The sequence below is a fragment of the Manis pentadactyla genome, chromosome 15 (genome assembly GCF_030020395.1).
Source record: "Manis pentadactyla isolate mManPen7 chromosome 15, mManPen7.hap1, whole genome shotgun sequence".
Taxonomy (NCBI): Eukaryota; Metazoa; Chordata; class Mammalia; order Pholidota; family Manidae; genus Manis; species Manis pentadactyla.
In genome coordinates, this window is record NC_080033.1 from 54,400,726 (window position 1) to 54,407,900 (window position 7,175).

Sequence of the window (7,175 nt, forward strand, 5' to 3'; positions counted from 1 at the left end):
CATCTTTGTCCAGATACAGACATGTGCCCTGTTTTCAGCCCTGCCACCTTACTGGCTATGTGAACTTTAGCCCCAGTTGCACACTGGAAATTCAGCAAACAAAAAGTGTGGCAATAATAACTGCCTCACAGGGTTCCTGCAACATTTAACTGCATTTAAAGCAAAAAACACAATGCTTGGCACAAAGTAAACATTCACTACAAAGTGCCCATCAGACCCCATAAAGTATCTGGGTTGCTTTTAACCATTTTTGTCTCATACTGCGAACAGTCCTAACTCTGAGCTCAGGCCTTTTCCAGATCCCATTTCCTTATAATACCTTTTATAAACTGAAGGTAGGATTGGTTGTTATTAAGCAAAAACTCAAAAGTATTTTCTTCAAGTGTGTGAGGGAGTTTCTGAAAAGGCTGCTGAGCGCTCTCTGTCCCACGAAGTGCCGAGTAACAGGAAGCGAAGCAAAACTGAGCAACTCTAATTGGAGATTTGGAAGACCCTCTTGTTATGGAGAGGTTTCTGAGGGGAAACTGAAATCTCTGTCCATGGAGATTTTCAAGAAGGAAAGTAAAGCAACTGTTTTTGAGTACATACCATGTGCCAGATACTTTTTCGTACATATATTACCTTATTTAATCCATCAACAACCCGGTGGGGTTGCAGTTATCCTGGACTCCTGTTGAACACATGAAAAAATTGGATTAAAGAGATTCTACTGCCCAAGGTCATATGCAGGCACATGGGAACTCAGATTTGAGCCCAGGTCTGTCTAACTCTAAAGCCCAGACTCTTTCCAGACTTTATGCCCTATTGCCTTGTGACAGTTTCTCAATCTCCACCCTCCCTACATCTTTGTCCTCCTCAGATTCTCTTAAGTTTTATGCTCTCTGGATCTTCTCCTGTTCCCTCATGTTGAACTGATTACCCTGGCGGAGGGGAGAGGCCCTTGGGGGCGGGTGACTGAGGGCTCCCAGCACCAAAGTCAGCAGCTACGGTCAGAAGGACAAGAGCCCTCTGAGAAAAGGTCCAGTGCCAGCAAGCTGGAGCCAGAGAGGGCCTCAAGGCACCATGCTCTGCTGTAGGGTCCAGGGGAGGTGTCCAGGAAGCGTCTTGGACAGAGGCAAGATCTGGGGTCTCCTAAGCATGAAGACGAAGGTCTTGTGAAAGGAGCTGGTCTCACAGTGGCTATAGGCCAGTTTTGTAGAGTTGCAGGCCTTTGGTCAAGTCTGATAAAGGCAGACCCCCTCTCCATACCTCTGTCCTTGGGTGAGAACATTCTCTTTTCCTTGGATGGATATGGAAGCCTAGTGCATGATTCAGAGCCCCTGCCTTTTTCTTGCTATTGTCCTCCAAGGTGTGGGCCAGAGCCTGAAACAGCCCATGGGCATACCTGGTGAGCTCCCAGGAGCTTCAGGTTGGGAAACTGTCTTAGCAAGAAGATAGCCCAGTTATTTTGAAGCTCAACTAGCCAGCAGTACACATACCAATCACCATAGTTGGTCAGATGGTGAGTGATGTAAAAGACCAATCAAAACAGGATCCAAAACTATGTTCTCTTCTCCTATCGAGTCCCTTCCTTTCTAATCTGCCCTTTCAGATCCTATAAGACAAAGGATGTGTACATGCAAGATTTCTCAGAAGGGTAAATAGCTACCACTGAGTGGTAACAGGGAGGCCTTGGCACAGTAGGGAATATGGGTTGGTGACAGCGTTGGTGCCTAAGAGGTGACGACTTGACACTTCAGAAAGGAGATGACCTGGTGATGTGTGGGCATCAAGCTATGGGAGTCACTTGGGACCTTACAGAAAGGCCAGTGTGGGAAGCCAGACAGCACATGGCCTATTTTCACACTGTAGCTTGTTTGGGGCTCTGCACAGGCTCAAAGACCCGCCCACACACTAAAGGTGCCCAGCGCATACAGCTGCCGCTTTCTTTCAGTCCAGGTAAGATGGTTTGGTGCCCAGGAGGTATAGGATTAGGGTAAGGGGTACTGATTTTAGGTGGCAATTTCCTTAAAGGCTCACACAAGAATAGAGTTCCTTATTCCCCCATTCCCATTCTTCTTTGGCAAAGGGCTAAGGATGGAAGTCCCCAGGAGGGAGACAGAAAGTATGATAAATCAGGGCTTCAGACCTTCAGCAGGGTAGCATCCAAGAGCTCTGGCCTCACATACAGAGGGTCTGCTGAGAGCCGTGGACTCTGGGACCATAATTTGATAGGGCTCTTTCTCTGGAGAGATGGTGGGGCCTGGGCTCAGGTGCCCAGTCTCAACTGCAGCTCCTTGCTTCTGTGAAGGCTGTGCCAGGGACCCCGACATCCACGGGGAGGGTGGAGGTCCACCCCAGCCAGCCTGACTCATCAGCATGTGTATGCATCAGGGCTAGTGAGAATACGGCTTTCCTCACCCCAACTGTGGTGGGGTCACTGACTTCATTTTTAGACTTCTTATCAATTTTACCCTCCATAATCTAGTGTCATCTGTCAATGTAACCAAGAGAATTATGAATTATAATTATTGTCTTTTAAATATCCCATATTTTTAATAGCTCTATATTGTAAAAAAAAAAAAACTATCTAATATGGTCAGAGAAACTGAGTTCCAGTCAAGCAGATTTTTGCCAATAGAAAACAACTTTTTAAGAAAACATAATAAACATATTTTAAACTACCAGCAATATCTTTACATTTATAAGAAGTATCAGCTTTAGAAATGTCTCCTTCACATAAGATTAATGAAAAACAACAGTTCTGGTGATTTCCGGTCAGGCTGTGCCATCTATTTGGAGAACTCCAGGTACAAACAGAACTATGAAAGTTACAGCTAGTTGAGCACCATATAATGTTTATTATATATAAGTGCTGTTACAAATACCACATTTTGTGAAATAAATTGTATATGTTTTACACTAATATTCAGTGATTTTAAAAATAATTATTCACTATTAAAGCATCTTTTTCTTTCCCAGTTATAATTCTACACAACTTTGTCTCAGAGAACAGTTTGGGAGCTTTATGGAAAAATAATTGTCAAGTAACAAACCCACCTCTCATTTTAGTCAGAGGAGACTACTTGATTCAATAGGGTATTTAGTCAAAGGGGAAAGAAAAAGATGATGAGTAAGGATTATGGCATTTATGGAGAAACCGTAAATTCTATAGCTCATGGCTTTCCGCTATAGTTATAATCTCACCCCATCAGGGAGAACATCTCTCTCTCTCTGTCGAAGGTGAGGCCAACAAGAAGGTTTGTGTCTAAGGCAAACATTTCTCTGGGTGGCAGGTGTTAGTCAGGAGAAGACCCTTGGACACTCAAGTCAAACCGCTGAGAGTAACAGCCACTTATGGCTGGGTAACCTTCGGCAAATTGCTTACCCAACTCTAAGTTGAGGATAATGGGAGTTTGTGTGAGACTCAAATGAGATCACATATTAACTAACACCTTGGCATAGGATGTGACATACAGTAAGTACTCAAGAGATGTGAGCTACAAGAGAAATGTTAGATATAAGGTAAACACTAGCTCCAAGGGGCAGTTCAGGAGACTTCCTTGCAAATAAGAACCAGAGTAAACTAACTAGTTCCAGCCCTCACCAGCCCTGCTCCACATCCCCTTTCTAGTATTCTCCACCAGACTCCCAAATAATGGACATCAATGCCCCTTCCAAAAAGAGCCCTGGATAGTAGTGTGCTTCCAGGAGGCAATTTACATTCCACACAGGGTGCCTTTCTAGCCAGACTCAACAGGAAGAGCACCTCGAGTTCGCAGAAAGTTTACTATCTGTGCACATTTTGAGGGCAAATATCATGAATCTATATTGTGATCTTCTGCTACCCACTAGATGCTGGGCATCTCAACTAATGCTTTCAGATTCATTATGCCACCTAATCCTCAGACCAACCCAATGAATCCTAATCATTATCCCCATATTAAAAATTAGTGTGTTGGCATAGGGGGGTGATAAATCATGCCCCAGGTCAGACATCTAGGAATTGGCAGGCCAACAGAATTCATGGGCAAAAATTACTTCCATTTGTCCCATACCATTTTGACCTTCCATGACCCCTTCCACAGAATCTGCCAAAACGGATGCTGCACTTCAAACCAAGGTACATAGTTCATTTCCTTCTTATTTGGATGTCCCTGATGGGAGTTGTGAGTTGAGTTCTGACACTACTCCTTGGCAGACAGTCAACCTTAGGCAATTTGATAAACCTCTCTAAGCCTCTGTTAACTTCTCTTAAAATGAGGATCATAACAATACTGACTTTGGGGAGTGTTTGTGAAGATTAAATGAGATGGCTGGGAAATGTGTGGCACACTGAAGAGCTCCCTTAGAACCAGTATAATCTGGATGGCAGCACTCCTGGCTGTGTTTGGGTGAGCGCATGAGGCAGGTTGACGCTACCAAGTCAAGCCCCAACACTTAAAAACTTGAAATGTTCAAATTGGGCGTCTGGGCCATATCATATTTATATCACTCTGGGCTTCTGCCCCTCTGAACACTGGTGCCACTGACACCTCTGCTTATACTCGGGAGTGTGCCGTGCCTGCGCCCCCCCACCCCCACATACCCTTTATTTAGCATACAAAGAAGCAGACCCGGCTAACAGTTAAAGAAGCCAGCACTGAAATCCAGAAGAAAAGACACAAACAGCTCATAGATGTCCGGGCAGACTCAGTTCTGGCTATGCCTCAGGAAAGAACAGAAGTCAGCATCACAGGCATTCACTCCTGAATTCCAGACCTGCTTCTCAGATGGGTTCCTGCCTTCTTGGGATGTGAGAACCTACAGAATAAATATGACCCAACTTCCAGAGTATCAGTCCTACGTGCAGATTTGGGAGTAGAATTAAATCAATAAAGTGGCGATCTAAGATTTTATTTCATTAAACACATAATATCAAAATTAAATACTAATCTTTTTTTAAATACTAAAATTAAATTTTAAACAAATATGTTATGGAATAGAATGCAGAATTTACATTAATTTTAAATACAAGACTTCAAAAAGTCACATTTATGGAGGACTAGTTTGGGCTAGGCCCCTAGACCTCTAGGTTTTTTCATGTTCGCTATCCTACATGCCCTTTAAGAAAAATCTGGTGGAAAAATTATTTTTTTAATGATGTTCTTTTTGATAATTTTTTTCTTCATGATGTTCTTTAGTGAAATTAAACCAATTTCTGCTGACAAAATCCTATCTAGGACCTTAAAATTACACAAACTCATGTCTCTGAAAGATGGAAGAATTATACTCCTGGGGTTCCTCTTAATATTCATCAAAGGGGAAGTTTTAAAAAGGCCACCGTCCTCAGATGGGTAATTGGCCAATTTAAATATTTCATGGAATTACATTTTCACGCAAAATTGACAATTTCAATTCAGTTTTATAGGATCTTATCAACAGTTTCATTACAACCATGTTCCTTTAAATAGTTGCCTTTGGCAATGCAAGAAAAGGACAGAAGGCATTTCTTCTATGTTGGAGGGGTAAGTACACACGTTCATGACTCCACTTAAGATCAGTATTTCAAGAGTGTTTGAAAAAGGAAACTGACAGACCAGCATTATTCATCTGCAGAACATCCCTACCGCCACTCCTTCTCCTTCTTCTACTGACTTCAGAAGACATGAGGTTGCTCAAACTCTGAGCTCATGAAAACCTTCATTCTAATACTCATTCTCCAAGTAGGTACAAAAACAAGTCTGTGGAACCCCATTTGAGAATGTTGCAATAAGATGTTCTTGTCTATATATAGGACTTCGACTTTTCTGGACTAGAGAATTATATTTTCAAACTACATTAAAAGAAAGATTGTAGGGGGGGAAACAAGGGCATTGTCAAAAGGTAGTGACCAGCCTTCTCAGGATGGCACATCCTGACTTATTTTTACTATCTTCAGTTTTACAGATGTAGGAACTGAGGTTAAATACCCTGCCCTGGGTCACAAGGCTGGTGGTGGGTCACAAACTGGGACTCAAATCCTCATCATAATGAAGAGTGCAAGAAATGGCAGATTAAATGTTTGGAAGATGGAGGGTTGGGAGTGGGGAGTTGACACCGTGGCTTAAAAAGTTAAGCAATGCAAACAGAAATTCATCCAGAAAAAAAAACTTCAAGTCCTTTGAATTCATTCCATAATCAGTCAGTCCCATTGGATTACACAAGGCCTGAGCCCAGCGTTAGGGATAGTCCCTTCCCACCTGGGGAGCTCACAGCTTAGCTGGGGCAAGACCTACCTAGGAAGTGTTCATTAAAGCAGCCAGGGATTAAGTGGCCATAAAGAGAAAAATCCAAGGCAGACAGGACATGGGTTGCACCAGGAATCTGGGTGCTGTGAGTTGCTGGTCCCAATCTGCTAACTCAGCCACCAAGCCTTCTCCTACCTGCCAGGGGCCCCCACCCCCTGGGCTCCATCACTTCTTACCTGGATGGCAGGAGCCCCCACAGACCCCCAGTCTCCCTGCCTCTGGCCCGGTTTGCTTTTCATTCACCTCATACCTACTTGCAATGGCTTTCTGAGTCTGAGACCTCACCTCTGCATAAAGTCCCAGATCCTGAGCTCCTCAGCTTCATCTCTGCCCCCTCCCCCAGCTCCAGAGGTGTCACCAGATTCCTTGGGGACCCCAGTCCACTTAGAGTTCTCTTCCTCCCAGGTGGTGCCCTTGGGAAAGATCTCCTTCCTGCAAACATAGTCCAAGCATCCTTTCCACTAAGGGGCCTTCTCAAGACCCCACCCCGACCCAGAGCCTCCTAAGGCCAGGGCTTTTCTCTGGTGCCTTCGGCATCAAGCAAGGTCATCATTACCGGGAGCAACACTCACCATTTTCAAAATCTCTGTCTCTGGGGATGGCAGAATGGGCCGCAGCAGCCAGCTGGGCCGACACCCAGAAGGCAGTGCAGGGTCCGAGGGGACAGGCGGCCACCTGCAGCCCCTGCCCGAGATGGGGATAGGGAAGACAGGCTGCTGCTGCTGAGTCGCGAAATAATCTCGCCTTCCTTCCCGCATATGGTCTTGTGTCTGGCAGGGCTCGTGTCTCACCGCGGCGATCACGTGTATCGATGGCGCTGTGGTCACCAGAAGGGTCAGGGAACATGTGAGAAAAACCCTGGGAATCGAAACGGAAAGCAGTCCCTCCCTCGCCGAGAAACAAGCGCCCGCACCCGCAAGGCCACCC

At 44.8% G+C, this 7,175-nt stretch overlaps 1 protein-coding gene across 1 annotated transcript in view; it reads right to left on the reverse strand.

The window, feature by feature from the left end:
• TK2 (thymidine kinase 2) overlaps positions 1-7,175 on the reverse strand; it is an 81,828-nt gene that overhangs the window by 44,552 nt on the left and 30,101 nt on the right. The window lies entirely within an intron of this gene.